Raw genomic sequence first — 21,891 nt, 5'->3', positions numbered from 1 at the left:
TGTCTATCAAGTGAACTTGAATGTCAAAAGTTGAAAATGGTCCCTGGTCGGAGTTTTCTATAAAGATGGACGCATAGAAAACGTTAGACGACTAGAATGCAAGATGACTAGTAGTTCTGTTTCTTGAACTACGTGGACATGGCAATGTCGTAATCATTTGCATAGATACTTACTTTGGGAAGACTAGTATCGGACAGACCTATGAAACTTTACTGTAAGAGATGAAAATCTGTCATAAGTAAATTTTATTAAAGTTATTAGACACTAATCCTCAATACCTGAGTGATTTGAGATTACTTGTTTGTGAACTTCTTACTTTGACGTTGTCAACCGTCGCACCGTAAAAGGAGGCTATAAAGGCAACGCTCAGGTAATCACCTATCAAACGAAGTCTAATCTCAAGATCGCAAGATTGGGATTGTCCTCCCATAAATCGGGATGAGATGCTGAAAGTTGTACAAGGCCACTCGGAGAGCTAGAAACTGTAAAATGCATGGTCGTGCTCAGATGAATCATAGGCAATGATTATCTGTTTATTTGATTAGTTGAACTCTGAAACCGAAAAATAATACCTCTGGACATAATAAGGATGAAAACTCTTACCTTATTTTCATGAGCAAGCATCAAGCGACAAAGGAATTAGGCAATGCACACTTGTCCCTAAGGACAAGTGGAAGACTGAAGGAAATAATTCCCTTGGTCCAAGTATGCATTTAATGTTAAGTCTAATAAATGCGGTTCAGTATTAATTAACAAGTTAATAATTCAGTGAGATCAAGTGAGCTGAATGCCTAGCTAGAGGCCGCTTCAGTTCATGTGGAATTAATGATATTAATCCACAGCTTACTCTTGACTGAACTCGTAGGGTCACACAAATAGTACGTAAACGGATCAGGTATTTAATGGCATTAAATACTCCATCTATGGATATTCGGAATCGACGGATCACTACTATAAAATGCGCGGTTTAAAGACGCATTTTCAGCCTTTTTTGGACGCCAAAAAGCGTCGAGAAAATCGGCCTCGACGCTTTAAGAAAGCGACGTCAAAAAGTGAGTCGAGATTTTTCTCGACGCTTTTTGTCGTCCAAAATCTCGACGCTTTTACTCGACTCGATCTTTTGCCTGGCGTCGAGATTCTCGACGCTTTTTTGCGTCGATATTTTTTGTATGGCGTCCAATATAATCATTGAGCCACCATGCTCAAATTTATTCTTCTTAAATTCTCGACGTTTTTGGAAGTCGACTTAAAGAACTTGGCGGCAAATTTCAATTTTAATGAGCACGATATAACATCAAAAAGAAAATTTTTTATATAAGCTTTTTTTCCACCTATATTTACATGCACAAATATGCATAAACCTACAATATTCATCATGATTATGAAACTAAAATTAAAGTAACAAGAATAATGAAACCTGAATTTTTAAAAATTGGTCTTCATCAACATTAAAATTAACTCAAGTACTTAAAATCTATAATACCTACCTGTTACTAACCAAAATCCATATTGTATTTTTTATCCATATCAACCATTTGTACAGTAGAGTAAGCATAAAAGCAAAACTAATAAGTGTAGACTTCTCCATATCAACCATGTACATATCTAAAAAGCTAATACAACTTCTTAACAGTTGAGGCAATTTAAATATTACGATCTACTTTTGTTCTCCTGTGAGCTCCATTACCAGATTGGACCTTCAATAAAAGTAAAAGGTAATTAGTACGGATAAAACAAACAAGAAGTTAAAAAAGAGGAAGATGGACTTTTAAGCTAGCAGTGTATGATTTCATTAAATATGTTATACAAACTACAACTCAAACAAAATTCTAATAAAGCATACTCCATACCATAATAAAACTAAAAAAGCATTGCACATGATAGAGCGCACAATGGAAACCAGAGCCACAATCACATTGGAAGTAGTGGAACATAAAATTAAAGAGATAGGACATAAAACTTATATTGCAACAAACCCGCTGCGATAGATAAAAATAAACTGTGCAAAATCCAAATGCAAACAGAGGTCTTGACTTGGTTGTTCATTTATGCTACTCGGAATTTCAGTGCATTCATTCCAAGGGAACATCGCTACATGTTTCTGCAAAAATAATGCAACAAGCAAAAACTATATTATCACATAGTTACCACCAAAAATACAAGAAGCATATTATATAAAGACATGAAAGAGAGAAACGATACCAAAAATTCCGATGAGATACTAAAATTAGGTTTCATCACTTCATGGTAGAAGATCAGATCCTGCATGAGATTAGAACTAAGTTGATCCTTAGAAATAGTACATGAGAAACAGAACTAAGCCAAAATGGTTCACAACAGATACACCTAACTAAAAAGCACCTCACCTGAACGGAAGCAAAGCACGACATCAGAATATTATATATCTAGATAACCTTAAGTAATAAATATCCCAACATCTGACCATAAAAGCACATCGATAGAAAAATGACATCAGAATTGCCGAGTATGAAACGCAATTGTCATAAACTCAATCATATGCACGATATACCAAAATGATCTCATTAATCCTGCACCAGTTTGCTTAGAAATTAATCTCAGCTTTTGAGGGAAAATGACGAGACTTAACAGATTTGTAGTACTTGTCCATTTTGAAAAGAAACAAGCTACATAGATCATCCAACATATTAGGTGGTTTTGATTTAAGGGTGATGATAAAGGTCGCAAGTTGCGACAACATTTAGTTGTCGCAATCTTACGTGTCGCAGTTTAGTTGGTACATATAGCCATATAGGCGCCACGTAGGCTATGCGTCATTAGAATATTTTTACTATCAATTCAATATTTTTACTATAAAAATACTTAAACAAGGTAATCAATGTAAAGAAGGAAAAGAATAATAATATTAAGATTTTCCTACCTTTTTTTGAAACATATATGATAGATTATATAAGTTAAATATTTTAGTTTCCAATTTAAATCATGACACATAAGCATGCCATGTCATCATTGTGACACGGCTTAAAGGTCGCATGTTGCGACCTTTATCATTTTCGTTGATTTAAATAAAAGGTACAGAATAAACAAGTATGATACTTAATAAGTCATATTTTCTAAATAATAGCTAAGAAACCATAATCAGTTTCTTGTAGAAACAACATCCATTACTACACCGTGTAAATATATGTTCATTCTAGAATATACCTGTGAATCCACTACCTCTAAGCTACAATCAATTTCTCGGTTATCCACCATCACCTCATGTGTTTCGGTGTGTTTTTGACCTCTTATGCTGGCATGAGTTGTTTTTAAGTTTGATGACAACTTAGAAAGTCTTGTCTTACAAACAACACTATAAAAACTCTGGATACTCCTAAGAATAGATTGTAATGTTCACCCCCTTATCGGTTTTTTCATTTCTTCTTCTTCATTATGTCCTTTCCTTGAACTTTTATATATTTTAGCTTTGGTATTCAGGTTCTCGATGTCAATCGTAGTGATTAACTCATTGACATAGCTGATGATGGTTTTTTAATTACAAAAATGTCTAATGTGGTTTTTCTTGACTTGAGATTTTATTCTTTGGTTGTCTGTCTAAGCCAAATAAAATTTTAGATCAGCCTGCTGACTGAGAGTTGAGGTACCAAGGATGACTTGAAGCTGCCACTAGACTCTTCTTAAACAGGCATTTAATTACCTACAATATGCTGCTACTTTTAGCATATTCTGTCCAGTGGTCTTTATATGACGACACAAAAATCTTACAAAATAGGCCAACTGTAGTGAAGATTTGTAAATGTTCTGTCTCAAACATCTTATGCTATTTATGTCCTCCATAAACTTGTCAACCCTCTTAAAATAGAACATGAGCTTAAGTCATCAGGAATAAGAAACCAAACAAGAGTTGCCCAGATTATACGAAGTTTAATTGATGAGTACAAGTAAATTTGACAATCTCACAATAAGGAAATCTACCACCACATATATTAATCAGATAAATCTGACATCACAATGCAAGTAATATTTAGTTTTATGCAAAAACCACTATTTGATAAAAAAAAAAGCACTTGAATAAAGACCTAACAAGCTAACATCATCAAAGTATCTAAGTTCAGTAGAACACTGGAATAAGGGATCGAGTAAAGAGAACCTCGTCCTGAGCAGCTCAACAAGTTCAACTTTTCTCTCTTAACCAGGTAGCCAAAGCCTAGACATGAAATCCTCATATAAAAACCCTAAAGATGGAAAAATAAAAATCTGAAAGAAGATAGTAATAATAATTGAATAAATCGGTACACATACCGAAAAACTGAAACCAAAGAGAAAAAACTGAAACAGAAGAGACCCTTCTCATATCTGCAACTTCAGTAACATCGTACAGAGAATATCAAACAATTATTAAACCCAAGCAGCTTAATTAACTCAATTACTGTAGAATATGACTATAATTGCCCAATTTGGAATCATGTCGTGCTAATGTCCATAAAAATTCAAGCCAAATATGGTCAAACTATGCAATTTATTTCATTAAACCAATAAATTAACCCATATTCATTGATAAAATACAAGTAGACAGATAATTGCGTTCCACTAAAGCTTCAGTTCAATCTCACATGATTCTCAAGACAACAAATTGCTGCAAATAATACCCATATGTTACTGTTAAAATTGAGTTCATCAGTTGATTTAATCAACCATCAGCAAGTAATTAATAAAAGATATATATTTGAGATTGCAACAAATTACAAGATATTTATTTTCCTGTTAAAATTGAGTTCATCAGTTGATTTAATCAACCCTCAGCAAGTAATTAATAAAAGGATTTTATAGTTGGAATGCTAGTCAACATATTCCAGAATTTAACTGTAAATTTCGCTCTTTGAATATTTTCATGTAAATTAAATCTACTGGCCAACTATTTCTTCCCCAAAATTCTAAAAAAATATAGGAAACGCCACAAATTCAATATTAAATAATCATGTTCCAAAATTACAAACGATAATTTCAAACTTCAGGGATGATAAACAGATAATAGAAGAAGATAATTAACAAAATTCTGCCAAAAATTCCTTTCCAAAGATGTGGATTGCAATTGAAAGAAAAACATTGATTCTCAGAATAATCGAAAGAAAACCCTAGAAACTAATAACAAGATCTGAAAAAAAAAACATGAAAGAAACATGTAAGAGGAAACCCTAGAAATCAAGAACAAGAGAGGAGAGAAAATTTATTACCTTTTCAAGATTTTCATCGAGCTTTTCATCTTAGCAGTTCTCAATTGTGAAGCGTGAAAGAAAGAGAACGGTGAGGCAAGAGAGAGAATAATTTCGGTGAAACTGTTTTAGGAGTTTGCGAATTGCGAGGGTAGGGAGCACTTGGGACGATGGATAAGTTTGGGCTCTTATTAAATTCCTGCTAAACTGAGTACACGTGCAAGGCACGTGCCCTATCGACGACAAATGTTGTCTACAAAATCCTCGACTACTATAGCCTATAGGCGTCGACAAAAAGCGGGAATTGATTTCCCACCCAAAGCTTACACCTGGGCGTCGAGCTAACAGCGTCTACAACCTATGGGTTTTGTAGTAGTGGATCTTGGTTTCAATGGGAGCTGAGATCGTCAAAGGCAAACAATGAATACTCCGGAAACGGAAATATGGATCGTATCGGAAATATAAATATTGTCCAAGTCGTAGATGTTGCCGGAAACGGAAACATGGCACGTATCGGAAAATATTATCGGAAATGGAAATATTGGCGGAATCTGAAATATTGCCGGAAACGGAAATATTGTCAGAATCGGAAATATTATTGGAATCGGAAAATAATTCCGGAAACGGAAATATTAAATATTTGTTCGAAACGGAAAATAATTTTGGAATCGGAAATGTTAAATATTGTTCGTATCGGAAATGAATTCCGGAATCGGGAAATTAATCGGAAGCGCGTCGTACGAATTAGCATCGGACGAGACTTGCTGGACGAAGGCCCAGCACGAAGCCAGGCCCGCGTCCAGCAAGCCTGCGCGCCAACACAACGCAGCCAATGAAGGAAATAATGCCCTTGGTCCAAGTATGCATTCTAAGTTAAGTCTAATAAATGCGGTTCAGTATTAATTACCAAGTTAATAATTCAGTGAGATCAAGTGAGCTGAATGCCTAGCTAGAGGCCGCTTCAGTTCAAGTGGAATTAATGATTAATCCACAGCTTACTCTTGACTGAACCCGTAGGGTCACACAAATAGTACGTAAACGGATCAAGTATTTAATGGCATTAAATACTCTATCTATGGATATTCGGAATCGACTGATCTTGGTTTCAGTGGGAGCTGAGATCGTCACAAGCAAGAAATGAATACTCCGGAAACGATGATATTGCCGGAAACGGAAATATGGATCGTATCGGAAATATAAATATTATTCAAGTCGTAGATGTTGCCGGAAACGGAAACATGGTACGTATCGGAAAATATTATCGGAAATGGAAATATTGCCGGAATCGGAAATATTGCCGGAAACGGAAATATTGTCAGAATCGGAAATATTATCGGAATCAGAAAATAATTCCGGAAACGGAAATATTAAATATTTGTTCGAAACGGAAATTAATTCCGGAATCGGAAATATTAAATATTGTTCGTATCGGAAATGAATTCCGGAATCGGGAATTTAATCGGAAGCGTATCGTACGTATTAGCATCGGACGAGGCCCGCTAGACGAAGGCCCAGCACGAAGCCAGGCCATCGCCCAGCGAGCCGCACGCACCAACGCACGCCTCGACCAGGCCCAGCGCAAGGCCAGGCCCAGCCAAGGGCGCGCGCGCGCAGCACAGCAGCGTGGGCTGTGCGCCTGTCGTGGGCCGCAAGGCTTGCGCGGGTGCACGGCTTGTGCAATGCTTGTGCGGGAAATCCTAATCCTATTAGGATTTGTGCAAAGATTAAAATCCTAATCCTATTAGATTTTTTTTTTTTGTTATTTAGAGTCCTAATAAAGTTCTAACTAGCAAATCCACATTCTAGTAGGATTACAATTCCTTTTCCATACTCCTATAAATAGGTGCCTAGGGTCACAATTTATGGGTACGATTGAAGTATTCAAAGGGTAAGTTTTTGAAATAAAAATCAGCCATACACTTGCAAACACTAGCCGAAATTCCTAAGCACCTTAAGGGCGATTCTAGTTGGTCTAACTTGAGGCGGATCCGGACGTACTGTGGACTATCTACGGAGGGACGACATTTGGAGTCCTAAAGACTTGTTCTTGTTCGGTTCGGGCGCAGCTAGGGAAGGCACGCTACAACATGTATGCATCTATTCTATGCTAAATGATTATGTGTAAATAATATGCTTTCCTGGCTTTATGGTTTTTCCGCATGATTTATGAATTGTCATATGTATCATAACCTAACAGCCAAGGCCACGCCAGGCCCAGCGCAAGGCCAGGACTAGCAGGCCAAGGCGCGCGCGCAATGGGGCAGCGAGCTGCGCTCGCGTGGGCTGCGAGGCACATGTGGGCCGCAAGGCCTGCGTGGGTTGAGCGCTCGCAAGGGTGTGCGTGTACGTTTGTGTTCGATACAAATCCTAAATCTAATGGGATTCGTTCAATGATTAATTCCTAATCCTAATAGATAGAATTAGTTTAAAAGAGTTTTTAATCAAATTCTAATTAAGCTAATTAGTATCCTAATAGGATTCCAATTCCCTTTCCATACCCCTATAAATATGTGCCTAGGTTCACAATTTATGGACTAGTTTTTTAAGTATTCAGAGTGACATTTTGAGAGCAAAATTCAGTCATATTGTTGCCCATATTAGCCGAAAATTCCTAGTACCTTAAGGGCGATTCTAGTTGGTCAATCTTAAGGCGGATCTGGACGTTTTGTGGACTTTCTACGGAGGTACGACACTTGGAGTCCTAAAGACTTGTTCTTGTTCGGTTCGGGCGCAGCTTGGGAGGGCACGCTACAAAGTGTATGCATTCTAGACTAATTACTTGATTATGTGCAATTAATTTGAATCCTGGCATAGAGGTTTTTCCGCATGATTTATGTTGTTCATATGTATCATAACCCTACACCAGGCCCTCATCCATACAAACCCACCCCTCCCCTCCCTATCTCCTCTTTCATACCGTCGTTATCCTTCCCCTGTTCTTTCTCCCTTCCTTCGCCCTTCTGCTTCTCCATTAACAAATTGTTAAAAAAAAAAATCGAACAACTCACCCCCAAACTTTGCGCGGGCCACACAGCGGTGGCGCACAAACTTTGCACCGGCGACACGGAGGTGCCGCAGATCTTGTGTGCCACCTACGTGTGGCCGGCGCGCACAAGATTTGTGCGCCACCGCCGTGTAGCCCGCGCAAAGTTTTTGCGATAGTTGTTTGATTTTTTTTTTAAAATGATGATGGTGATAGCATGCTTCTTTAACTGGGGTTAGCTGGCTTGGTGGCTGTTGGAGTTAATGGTGGAGCTGAAACTTATGATGTTGATCATGGTGGGGCAATGATGATGGTGGGACAATGGTGATGGACTGATGGTGAAGGGAAGAAGAAGAAAAGAAAATACGTCAGCTCGTTTACAATAGCATCACCAACTTACAGAGAAGTGTATAACTCCCAGCACAAAAAACTAAATCAACTGATTTTGTAGCCAAAATGTAATCACTATTCAAGAGTATCAACTTCAATCCAGAGGCCAGCTATAAGATGAAGCTGACTGAAATGCATCGCTTAAGATTTCAAAGGGGTAACATCAAGGCTTTTCTTTAGAGAAATTCTATGAGAGACTTAGCTAAACAACAACCCACTACTACAGCTATCGCTGCCAATACCACTGCCCTATTGTTGATGTCCTGTTTTTAAATATAAGCACATATACACTCTAACACCCCCCTACCGCAACTCCAGCAGCAGAAAAAACCTATAACAAGATTTCAGAATAAAACCAACATAGAGAGGAGAGAAACTGAGAAGGGATCTTGTAAAAGAGCAATCGACAGAATCAGTTGTGGTTCTTGCGTTTTCAGAACATCTGCAACTTGTCCAATCTAACGAACATGAATAGAAATAAACTTATCTAACTTGCTCATCTGGTGGACATCATCTTGTTGAATCACTTACAAGATATAAGCACATAAGCAAGCACACCATACTACTACGGCTAGCATTTTAATCACTCATCACAGCTAAACCAAAATCTAGAGAAACCTTAAAGAATTACTCGTACTAAGTAGATAAAAATATGAGACATGAAATCAATATCAAACTAAAAATAACTTCCTTCACATAATCTTATTTTATGCTAAATCAAAACTAATGAATTTTAGCAAGGTTGATTTTTTGTGTACCTTGTCTACAACAATAGAAATTGAGGCATAAGAATTCGTTCCAAACTCCCAAATGAATTAACTTTAATTGATTTTCAACTCCCTTTAATTACGTTTTGGCTTCCTCTGATAGTCTGATTGATGTTTCCTCAATCTATCACTTCCTCGACTTAGAATGAACACCATAGAACAAAGATGTAAGATTGCATTTGAATGAAAGAAGGAAAAAAGGATAAATTGAAGAGAGGCGAGGATGTGAGTTGTTAGGGTTAACTGGACACAAAATACTGGAAAAAAACTCAAAATTGTGCAAACAAACCCTAAAAAAACAGAACAATTATCTAAAGAGAGAGAAAATAAACCTTTACCAATGAGATCGAAGATGGAATTACAATCAACTTCTAACTCTAACTACATCAGCATCCGTTGTCGAAGATGGGAGAGCGGTTGACGCGTTGAGCTTGATGCCATTGATGGAGATGTTGTCGTCAAAGTCGAAGGAGGTGGGATTTGGCCGCCGGAGGAGAGAACTCTAACTAAATCAGCACCCTTAAACAATTGCTTGCTCCGACAATTCGAACTCTGAAACCTAATTAAGATTGAATATTTTTTTTTTTAACCTTTTTTGGTCTATGGCGGTTTCAGGAATTTGAGAAAAAATAAAACCCAAATTCTATTTTTCGTTTTGGCGGTAAGTATTAAATTTTTCTATCAATATGGAATTTTCGGGATTAGCCCTATTTTCATTGCAAATATTTAATTTCCTTTTAAAAAAATAAGGTAACACTTCTTAGTGTTACCATAAAATGTTACCTATTTTACAAGTGTTACCATAAATTGTCACCTATTTTAAAAGTGTTACCATAAACTGTTACCTATTTTGAAAGTGTTACCATAAAATGTTACCTACGTGAAAAGTGTTACCTTGAGTGTTACATTTTAGAAAAACTGTTACCAAAGTGTTACTTAAATATCTAGTGATTTTGCATTTTAAAAAGTGTTACCAACACGTGTTACATAAGCTCAATTATGTACTAGTGAGAGTGAGGCTCCAACCTGTACTTTAAAGAAACAACAATGAAATGACAGCATGCACAACTTAGGTTTAAGGTCAACAACGTCTTTTTTTTTGCGGCTTTAGCAGTTTTAAGTCTGTAGAAAGATATCAGTTAAAGATTGCAAATTCGGTTCTAAATTGCTCGCAATGAGGAAGTCTTGTATGTTCAATCAGTTGTTAAGGAAGAGATTGGACGTGTTGGCTAGGCTAGCCCCCGACATAAAGCAGAGTAATGTTTTTGCCCTTTTTGAATTAGACATGGGAAGGTGCATCCAGACTCGATTGCTTGACAAGGGAATGCACGGACTGATAAGATAGAAGACATATCCAACTAGTTTTTGAAAGCAGGAGATCTTTAAAACAGAAAGGAAGAGGTAGGGTCCTTAATTATTTAAAAGCACACTTTGGGAATGTTCAAGGAAATCATTTGACAATGTGGTCACATGGTTTAGTACAGTCTCTTTTTTATTGTATCGGATTCAGAAGCTTCCACTAGGGTTGTTTGCTGTGGTACTTGCAGATTACTTGTAAGAAGTATCAGTTGCTCGATTCAGGATGAAGTTTAGATGCTCAAAGCTCAAGAGGGTGAAAGACATTCTTTCATAAAGAGATGTTGAGAGATGATAAGGATAGTAATGCTACCCTTTGTTGTTTATAAAAGAGGTAAGATTGTCTTACTTAGTTTTTTGGCAATGTTTAAGAAGACTTAGAAGAATCTTTTATTTAAGGAAGTTATTTATGTATTCGAATGGTAGGAAACAAGTTATTTTAGGAAGTGAATGCTTCCTTTGAATTGGATGTTATGCCTAAAGCGGCGAGTTGCTTCTATTTTTGGAAAAGTGATTAGGTTGATAATAGAATCGTGTGCCTAATTAACAAGATTTTTAGCACTTTTGCATTTAATGACTTAAGTTGAATGTTATGGATCCATGTTTTAGTCACTTTTAGCCGGAGTGGGCTGAGTTCATTTTGATCAGAATAGATGTCCATAATGAATTTGGACTAAAGTGGCCGCGCCTTTAGGGGTTGCATACGTATCCAGGTTGGAATCATGCCTTACATAGTTCTGGTTTTTTTATTCTGAGTGATTATTTTTATTATAGGTTCACCTTGATCTGCGCGAAAATGCATAAAAATAATCAGGTTGTGCACGGATGTACCCCCCCCCCCCAAGTGTTCGGATTTTTTCTGTAAAAGTGCAGGAAAAATTCTGAACACTTAAGCACAGGCGTTGGAAAAGATCCAGCGCAAAGCTTGCATGCGCTATAATTTATTAGCGCTTACACGATAAGCGCTGGTAATTTCTAGCGCCGGATGATTGGTACGCGTGTTTTTCACAGCATTCGGTTTATTTTCACGTTTTTCTAGTTAATTTGCAGAGTTGATTAACTTCTTGCTACCGAGTAATCGGTGCTCGGTTTTTAGGTATTCCCGAGTGGGGATTTCTCTTTTTTTTTGTTTCGATTTAAGAAAGACTTATGTGTATTACTTCACCTCAAGGACGGCTTTTCCGGGGTTGTAACGTGGTTAGGTTTCGGGTGGAGAAAAGAAAAAAAAAATTAAGGCTAAAAAATTCCCCATTGTACCCTTAGTTAAATTGACAACTAGACTTAGTGCTTTGATCTTGTTTGGTCTTGGTATAATTTTACTCTTCACATTTCAGTTTTTTTTTGACTTTTGGCTTGACCGTTACTTCACTGTATGGTTGGATTATTTCTTTTCAATGGTCTTTGATGTGTAGTCCTTTTCATTGATTAGTTCCTTCTTCTTGTCCATTTTATTGTCATGGTGCATACACATCCCCAGGTTCGGATTAGTGTGGGTTGAAAAAAAAATAAGGCTCCTTCAGACGAGGTTCAACATGGATAACAATAAAGTGGTCAATTGTTTCTTGATCAAGGGAAAGGACATTTTTAAAGGTTGCAAGTTGCCTCTTGTTTTGGTGAATTATATCTTTCAGAAATCGTTAAGGTGGACTGAGTGAGTCCTAAGTTGTTGGTCCTGAGATGGATCTTCGTTTTTTTTTTGAAGTTAATGGGGCTACGTTGGGCCCATGTGAGTGGTTATTTGCAAACTCTTTCATGTAAAGTGCAGAATAAGTCTTGTCATTTGTCTCATGCATCGAATAATTTTCCTTTTGTTTGTTCATTGCTTTTAAAACTGTTCTGGTAAGACGAACGAGGATGTACTTTAAAAAGAAATTTATTGATTTTGGATGAAAGTACATGATAAGAAGGCTTCGACAACAATTTAGCCTTTTATTCTATTTTAGAAACGAAATGAAAGGGAGAATGACATAGAATTAGTTTGTAGTGCTATATTCTAAGTCTGAGCTTCTTTGAACTTTTGAGTCTGCATCTTCGAGCTTTGGATAATCTTTAGTCTTTAGTAGCCAACGGTCAAGTTTGTAGCTTTGTGTTTCCAGTCCAGGAGAGATTCTTTTTATGAGTCTGTCATTCTGAACATTCTGGTGGTGGAATGTTGACAAGCTAAATCGCACTCCTATCAAAGATAAACCTAACGTTCACCAACTAAAAATATAGCAAGGGAAGCAGGGATCGTATCCACAGGGAAACAATGTTCTTTCTACTATTAATTAACTAATCTAGACTACTGGTAATAAAGAATTGGATTGGTTTGTATATTAAGCTAAGGCAAATAATCAAACTGGAATATAACAATATTAAGGGAATCTAGGGCAGCGGTTCACCACAAATGCAGACCGGGATTGGACAACGGACAATATCAATTAATTAACAATCATAACTAGGAAAACATGCATCTCTCGAATCTTATGAATTCCTTAGGATAGAACAACTAGCGGGCTCTCGCTACGTACTAGAAATAATTCCTATCTAATAGCCACAGACCAAAAACATCAGATTTATACCTCTCGGCGCATAATCTAAGGTTAATCAAACTCAAATCAAAATAGTCCGGCCGAACAGAATTGACGAGCAATGATAATAAGCTATAGAAATTATAATCAATCAATCAAATAATCAAGTCCACATATAATCCCAATCATGCATTCATGGATCCCCTAAACCCTAGAAATTAAACTACTCACTCATGATAACTAATAACAAAGCGATTAACATAATGGAAAACATGATCAAAGCAATAGAATAAATTAAAGTAAGAAGCAATACCTAATTCTCCAACAATGGAAATTGAAAGCTTGTCTTTTTATATAAATCGAACTAAGTGTTTGAATTAATGTAGAGAGGAAATAAAACTTAGAAAAATAAACTAAGGGTTTAGTGCTGGAAAATAAGATGTCCCTAAAAAATAAAACAAGTTTGCTTATATAGTTTTGCCAAAATAAGGCCTAAAAACGGAATTAAAAACGCGAAAAACTGCTGGAGGTTGGCGTCGCCCGATCGGGCGACGCTTCGCCCGATCGGGCGAATCACTCGATAGTCGGCCCGATCAGGCCAAAATCCGCCCGATCGGGCGGATTGCGAAATCTCCACAAAGCCCGGATCGGGCGAGCTGCGCCCGATCGGGCGCGCGTTGATGAACTTGGCTTGCTTATAATTCCGCCCGATGGTTGCATTTCGCCCTCAGCTTCCAGGGCGATTTGCAATCTTCAATGTATCTCGCCCGTATCACCAAGTCTAACTCCCGGGGCTCAAGCATAAGCATCTAAGGCTCCCGAAAGTCGACGATGGAAGTCCCGAACTTCTCGGACTCATATAGTGGCCTTGATCAACAATGAAACGGGTCTAAAACGACCAATTTCTCATAATCAAACCTGAAACTCAAGGCACACTCAATAACACACATTAGTACTAGAAACGGCTCCTAAGAGCACGTTTGATACATAAAAGTACTAAGGGACGGGGGTAAAAACTCTATATAAAACGCATATATCAAACTCCCCCAAGCTAGATCTTTGCTTGCCCCTAAGCAAAGAAATCATCGATGAATACATAAATCAACTTCACCCCAAACACATCTTAAAACAATGGATACGATTCAAGGCAAAATCCAACAAGCATGCATCAATGTCAACCAATCAAATCCATCCAACCGCTAATCCGCCTTAACAATCGTCACGCAAAGCGAACCAAAAATGCACATTGGAATTCAAGACTAGTGCTCACATACTCGTTACTCATTTATGTGGCGGATAAAAGATGTACCCGTTCGCTCTCCTCCCAACATATAAGTGAACAATGCCCTCCCAAACTCACAACACTCGTGTGTCTAGAAAAACATACACTCAACCTAATAGTCGACTCGAAATGTGTCATGTCATAACTTGCATTGATAAACAACTACTTTCACATTAATACAACTCTATGCACAAAGGTCGGAAGGTCTTTCAAGCTTGTAATGTTAGGCTTAGGTAAGGGTGCGGTAAATTTGGGTAAAATGTGAGCTTAAAGCCTTGGCTTTGGGGAGCATAAATCCTAGCAAAACCATGGTCAACCACAAATGATGACCACAACCACAACTTCCCACTCAACACATGATGAAACAACAAACAAACCACACTATACTTTCTTGCCTTTCTTTCACAATTAAAATCAATCACTCATAAAGATAAGAAATTACAATACTTGAGTGAAACAATGCTTTGAATTTTCTTGAGAATAACGATTTTTCCTTCTTATTTTTTTTTTCTTGCTCAATCTCATTTTTTTTTTTTTTCCCTTTTTTTTTCTCTTTTTTTTTTTTGGAACCTTCACACGATTTTTTTTTTCTTTTATTCTCCTCATCTCATTCATTCTTTCATTTCATTTTTTTCCAACAACAATCATGATAAGAAGAATTTCCCTTTTCAATACTCAATATGCTCAAAATGTACCACACTGCAACTCCCTCACCTCACTACTATTAGCTCCCCCAAGCTAGGCTTGGGACTAGTAACCAATGGGGAATTTACGGGCTTATAATGTGGTTAGTCACCGAATAAATGGCACAGGCACAACATGGGTAGAAAAAGAGGGAACAAACGTATCTAATTTCATCTGAAGGCTACCTAAATAGAAAAATGCCTTCGTCCTCCACAATGTGCATGTATATGAGTCATAAAACATTACTAATAGTTGCAAACCAATACTCAAAATCAATGGCACACCAAGAAGCTATCACACATCCTAACCAAGTCAACTAGTCAAGCACCAAGTCCACAAGTAGTTGGTCAGAGTTGACTCATGTCAAGGCATCAAAGTAATCGGATCTCAAATCATGGTTAACAAATCAACAATGCTCGTCATCAAAAACCAAGAATCAAAACAGTTTACAATCAAGGGGCACAGGGAAGCATGGTTTTGTATTCATCGGAACGTATTTTTTTTTTTTTTTTCAAAGCAATAAAATAATCTAGAAAGCATTAAACACACCAAAATAAACACACCAAAATAAAGAAATGCAATAATAAAAGAAAGACATACCTACAATGTACAAGTAGTGTGAAACCCCCCCCAAACCAAATCAGACAATGTCCTCATTGGCTCAAGGGTATCGAACCTCATCATCAACATCATCTCGGCATCACTGATGGCCTTGGCCATCATCACCATCATCATCACCATCATCTCGGCCAGCATGCCCACTAGGACCCGCTCCCCACCCTCCGTACTAGGTGGGTGTGAAGGTGCCCATAGAACCCGGAGCTCCATATCCCTCCGCGGGATAGGTATACCAGGTAGGGTGCTCGTAATCTGGGGTAATATAGCCCTGCCTGGCATACTGATCATAAAATGGGAACATGGTCATCTGGTAATCAGCTGCGAACTCCCGGAACCCGAGCTCAAGTCTGCTCAGTCGCTCATCAATGGAGCCCTGCTCCTCCTCTACTACCGGGCCACTCTGGGGCCTCCCCGTGTCTCGACGCCCCCTCCTGAAGTAGGTGCGAGGCTCTGGCTGGTACTGATGGGGCTCTGGCTGAGGGTCAGGCTGAGGCTGGGGGTCAGGCTGAGGCTCTTGCTCAAATCCAACAAATAGATAATGAGCCTGACCGGGTCTGAAACTAGTGCGGCCCTGAGGGTCGGGCAAGGTGAAAAGCCTGTTTCCCTCGAACATCCAGTACATGGCTCCCGGCCTAAATAACCCATGCTCCCCCTGTAGCCTACGGAGTCCAGCAAAATAAGCCAAATCAAGCAAGTTGCTACCCAGAACTGGAATCTGGTTAGCCTCAGTAAAATTGGCCGTGGCCATGGCTATGTGGGTGATCAACCCACCAATGGTAATCTTGGTAGTATGTGTGGAGGTGGCTATGGAGTAAAATTGAGAGGCCATGTGATGTGTAAGGTTCATTTTGTAGCTCTCCTCTCCTTCGGAAACGTAGCCACCTAAGATCTCTAGCTCCGTACTCCTAATATTCTGGGTCTCATCCCTACCAAAGATCGTAAAACCAAGAAACCTGTAGAAGACAATCGGTACCGGGTGTTGAATCTTGGAAGCATGCAAATGTTGCATACTCCCGGGATTCGCATTGCCCGTAAGCTTTCCTCACATGGTGCAGTTATTGTGAGTCTCCTTGGGTTTCCTACTATATGTGGTAGACAATCCAAAAATCCTACCAAAATCAGATAAGCTCATGGTGTAGGTCCGGTTCATCACACGAAATTGAACCGATGACACGGTTCGATAACCATCCCTACGAACATTAAAACTACTCAAAAATTCTAGAGTCAACCGCCTAAATGTGAGACGGAGCATACCATACATGCTACTCATACCAACACCAACAAAAACACGTTTTACATCACGCTCAATTCCCATATCATGCAATGATTTTTGACATATAAAGCGAGTAGGGATTACCTCCCTCAATTTGAGGTGCATGAATCGTGCTCGTTGCTCCTCCGTAATAAAGATGACATCCGGAAAATCCGTGTCGGGCTCGAATTGCGGTGGTGGAGGTGGTGGTGTCGGTTCCCGAGATCGGCTTGTGGAAGCCTCATGTTGATTTCTTGGTACCCTCGTGCATTTTCTTTGTGGTCTATTTGCCATTGATGAAAAATCTGAATTTTTTAGTTTTTTGAGCTTTTTGGGTGAATTTGGGGATTTTGTGGGGATGAGAGAAAACTTAAATCGGTTAGGTGTAGGTTGTAGAGGATGATGAGAGGATGATTTTGATGAAAGAATTGTTGAATTTGGTGGAGATTTGAGGGAGATATGGTGGTTTGAAGTTTTTGGAAGTTGGGGTTTAATGGAGGAGTGAGAGAAAGTTAGGTTGAAGATGAAGAGGAAGTGAAGAAAGATTGGGGAAACCGTGAGTTTATCGCTGAAATCGCGTCTCGCCCGATCGGGCGACATTCCGCCCGATCGGGCGGTTTGCGATCCTTTTTTTCTGATCCGTGCGCGCCCTATCGGGCGCACCTCGCCCGATCCGCATCGGGCGATTTGCGATTGCCTCTTTTCTTGACTTTTTCTGCCCAGAATTCCTCCTTGACTTTTCCACGAACTTTTCCTCAACCGCCCGATCGGGCAAAATAATTTCGCCCGATCGGGCATTCCACTCGCCAGTCCGCCCGATCGGGCATGCTGCGCCCGATCGGGCAGAAATAAGCTGCATGAAAATCATCAGTGCGCGCCCGATCGGGCGCACCTCGCCCGATCAGCATTGGGCGATTTGCAGCGTGCTTGGCCTTGAGCTTAATTTCACTTTCTCGAACTTGGGGCTTTAGGCCTGCACATTAAGAAACACCCAAACAGCGTAATGCCCTCTTCTCGCCTCACTAACACTAAAAACAATACTTAAACACACGTAGGTAATGGAAAATACTAACTAAACACACAAAAATTAGAATCAACAATCAAACTTATACTACTAAGGCAATAAATGGATAATGAAATACTCACCCCCTATGAGATTGATGTAATGTCCCCATTACACAATCTCCGTTTATGCGCAGACAATGGACATGAAAGGGATGAGAGCCACGACAGCTCATCGAATGGGGGCACCAAAGATGGTGCCATCTGGTGTCACATCGATTACCTTGGATGAGCTGTGTGGTGCGGGAAGTGACAGATCACGACCCCGATCACGAATATGATGTCCACCGTTTACAGAATTTCGTGGCATCATCAATCCGTCCCTTCTTTCGAACCCATGCCGAAGAGTGCATACTCCGATCACCTCCACCTGCAAGACAGTTTGAAACATGTGCTTTTTCCGAGGAGTTATTAGAGTTAGTATGAGTCAATTCGGTATTAAAATAATCATTAGAAACATTGACTCCAAAACATGACTCCTCTACCATAGGGTTCTTAGCAACATGGGTTAAATTGAAAGTAACCTTATCATCCCCCACATTTAGGGTCAGCTTGCCATTCTTGACATCTATGATTGCCCCCGCAGTGTGTAGGAAAGGCCGACCTAAAATAATAGGAATTTGCCTATCCTCTTCCATGTCTAAAACAACAAAATCAACAGGAATAAAGAATTTACCTACTCTAACAGGCACATCTTCTAAGACACCTAAGGGGTATTTTACAGATCTATCGGCCATTTGCAGAGTTATGTTGGTAACTTTTAAATCACCCATGTTCAACTTAGTACATACAGACAGGGGCATGACACTAACACTGGCACCTAAATCACATAAGGCTTTGTCAATAAAAAGGTTGCCAATATTACACGGGATAGAGAAACTCCCGGGGTCCTTCAACTTGGGTGGAGACTTATTTTGTAGTAAGGCACTGCACTCCTCAGTAAATGCAACAGTCTCCACCTCACTAAATGCTCTCTTCCTAGTCAAGATGTCTTTCATGTATTTAGCATATGCAGGTACTTGAGTAATTAATTCAGTGAAAGGGACTGTTACCTGCAGATTCTTTACCACTTCTAAGAACTTACCAAACTGCTTGTCTAGCTTGTTCTTTAGCTGACGATGAGGGAAGGGAAGTTTGATAGGTGGAACTTGTATCTCAACTTTCTTCTCAACCTCTGTGTCAGCTTCTTTATCCTTGACCACCTTCTCACTTTCTCCTGGCACAGCACCACTAACAGATACTTCAACCCCTTCCTCTATAGTCATAGGTGGCCCATCATACTCATATCCACTCCGCAGAGTGACAGCATTTACAGACTCTCTGGTCACAGGCTGTGAAGGGAGTTGACCTTTGGGTCTCTCTGCAAGAGCGGTAGCCATTTGTGCCAACTGTTTATCCATGATCTTGTTATGAGCAGTGAGGGCATCGATTTTGGCATCCTTTTCGCTTAGAGATCTCTGCAATTCCAACATCATATTCCTCATCTCTACAAGCATTGGATCAGGTTGTGTGGGTTGAGGTTGTGGTGGTAAGCCAGGTGATCCACTAGGTTACGAGTTGTAGTTACTCCGCGGTTGGTAGGGTTGTTGTGGTGGTGGAGGGTGTTGAATCTGGTGGGGGTTCTGAACATTAGTACTCCTATATGATAATAGGGGGTTGTTTTTATACCCCTCATTGTATGAGTTGGAATACGGATTGTTCTGCTTGTAGGACTGGAATGCATTGCATTGTTCGATGGAGCTCCGGCATACCTGTGCATAATGGCCTTGCATCCCACAACTATTACAGACATTAGCAGATTGGGCACTCATTGCAGCGACACTAGCATGTTGGGTGGATTGGGAAGATGCGATCTGTATATTGTCGAGCTTGTGATGTAGGGCAGTTAGCTGAGCAGTAAGCTGTTCAATAGAATTCATCTCATGCTTAACACCTCGGTCGGCAAAACCTCTAGGATTCCCATATTGGGCACTATGGATGGCCATCTCCTCAATCACCTCCAAAGCTCTAAACACCTCCAGTTGCATAAATCTCCCACTGGCAGCTGAATCCAAAAGACACCTAGACTCATTACCCAGACCATTGTAGAACTGCTGAACCAGGAACCAGTCATCTAAACCATGGTGTGGGCACTCTCTTTGCAAGTCCTTGAATCTCTCCCAAACTTCGAACAAACTCTCATCTACTTGTTGAGAGATACCTAATATCTGACCCCTCAGACGAGCTGTCTTCTCAGGTGGGAAATATTTAACATAGAATGCAAGGGCCAAAGAATTCCAATCGGTGATTTTCATAGCTGCGCGGTTGAGACTGTTAATCCATAGCTTGGCCTTCCCACTCAATGAAAATGGAAAGAGTATCTCCATAGTCTGCTCCGGTGTTAAATTCTTCTGCTTAATGGTGGCACAATACTGAATGAAAGACTGAATGTGGAGATTGGGATCTTCACCCTTTTCCCCACCGAATTGGTGTCTCTCGATCATGTTTATCAGTTGGGGTTCAATCTTGAAATTCTCGACCGCAATGGAAGGCATGATTGCCTTGGGAAGCATAGACAGACTTGGTTTAGAATAGTCTGTAAGCCTTCGCACAAGTGGGGGTGGTGGTGCTTGGTCACCCATCTCTGAATCTGTATGGAATAGATTGCTAATCAGATAGTCGGATTCAGAGTCAGAATAGTCTCTCAACTGTTCAACGAATCTACGCCGTCTACGAAAGGTCCGTTCAGGTTCAGGATCGAACGAAGTCAGATCGCTGGTATGGACAGTCCTGGGCATAAACAAGCAAGAACTAGAAAACAGTCGTGAGATCCGGTCTCAAGGAACGGGAGTCCCTTGAGAAGTGACAAACAATAATCTAGAAAAACAATTAATAACAGAAAATAAAACCGTTTCCCCGGCAACGGCGCCAAAATTTGACAAGCTAAATCGCACTCCTATCAAAGATAAACCTAACGTTCACCAACTAAAAATATAGCAAGGGAAGCAGGGATCGTATCCACAGGGAAACAATGTTCTTTCTACTATTAATTAACTAATCTAGACTACTGGTAATAAAGAATTGGATTGGTTTGTATATTAAGCTAAGGCAAATAATCAAACTGGAATATAACAATATTAAGGGAATCTAGGGCAGCGGTTCACCACAAATGCAGACCGGGATTGGACAACGGACAATATCAATTAATTAACAATCATAACTAGGAAAACATGCATCTCTCGAATCTTATGAATTCCTTAGGATAGAACAACTAGCGGGCTCTCGCTACGTACTAGAAATAATTCCTATCTAATAGCCACAGACCAAAAACATCAGATTTATACCTCTCGGGGCATAATCTAAGGTTAATCAAACTCAAATCAAAATAGTCCGGCCGAACAGAATTGACGAGCAATGATAATAAGCTATAGAAATTATAATCAATCAATCAAATAATCAAGTCCACATATAATCCCAATCATGCATTCATGGATCCCCTAAACCCTAGAAATTAAACTACTCACTCATGATAACTAATAACAAAGCGATTAACATAATGGAAAACATGATCAAAGCAATAGAATAAATTAAAGTAAGAAGCAATACCTAATTCTCCAACAATGGAAATTGAAAGCTTGTCTTTTTATATAAATCGAACTAAGTGTTTGAATTAATGTAGAGAGGAAATAAAACTTAGAAAAATAAACTAAGGGTTTAGTGCTAGAAAATAAGATGTCCCTAAAAAATAAAACAAGTTTTCTTATATAGTTTTGCCAAAATAAGGCCTAAAAACGGAATTAAAAACGCGAAAACTGC

General features: G+C 39.2%; 1 long non-coding RNA gene and 1 other non-coding gene across 4 annotated transcripts; one reads left to right on the top strand and one right to left on the bottom strand.

The window, feature by feature from the left end:
• Window positions 1-1,418: 1,418 nt before the first annotated feature.
• LOC110794017 (uncharacterized) lies at window positions 1,419-8,062 on the bottom strand. 3 transcript variants are annotated; one of them, XR_002534867.2, is made up of 3 exons: window positions 5,214-8,062; window positions 2,203-4,341; window positions 1,419-2,101 (listed from the first exon to the last, which is right to left on the bottom strand). It is a non-coding gene; the product is annotated as an uncharacterized lncRNA (long non-coding RNA). The 3 variants fall into 3 exon arrangements; XR_008930896.1 differs by lacking the exon at window positions 5,214-8,062 and having other exon boundaries at window positions 1,419-1,697; window positions 1,977-2,101; window positions 2,203-5,205; XR_008930895.1 differs by lacking the exon at window positions 5,214-8,062 and having other exon boundaries at window positions 2,203-5,207.
• Window positions 8,063-20,211: 12,149 nt separating this feature from the next.
• On the top strand, window positions 20,212-20,318 carry LOC130470954 (small nucleolar RNA R71). The gene has a single exon (XR_008931666.1). It is a non-coding gene; the product is annotated as a small nucleolar RNA R71 (small nucleolar RNA).
• The last annotated feature ends 1,573 nt before the right edge of the window (window positions 20,319-21,891 follow it).

The sequence above is a fragment of the Spinacia oleracea genome, chromosome 3 (assembly GCF_020520425.1).
Source record: "Spinacia oleracea cultivar Varoflay chromosome 3, BTI_SOV_V1, whole genome shotgun sequence".
NCBI lineage: Eukaryota > Viridiplantae > Streptophyta > Magnoliopsida > Caryophyllales > Amaranthaceae > Spinacia > Spinacia oleracea.
The sequence above is the reverse complement of the archived record's forward strand: the minus strand, read 5'-3'. Positions and strand labels throughout refer to the sequence as shown.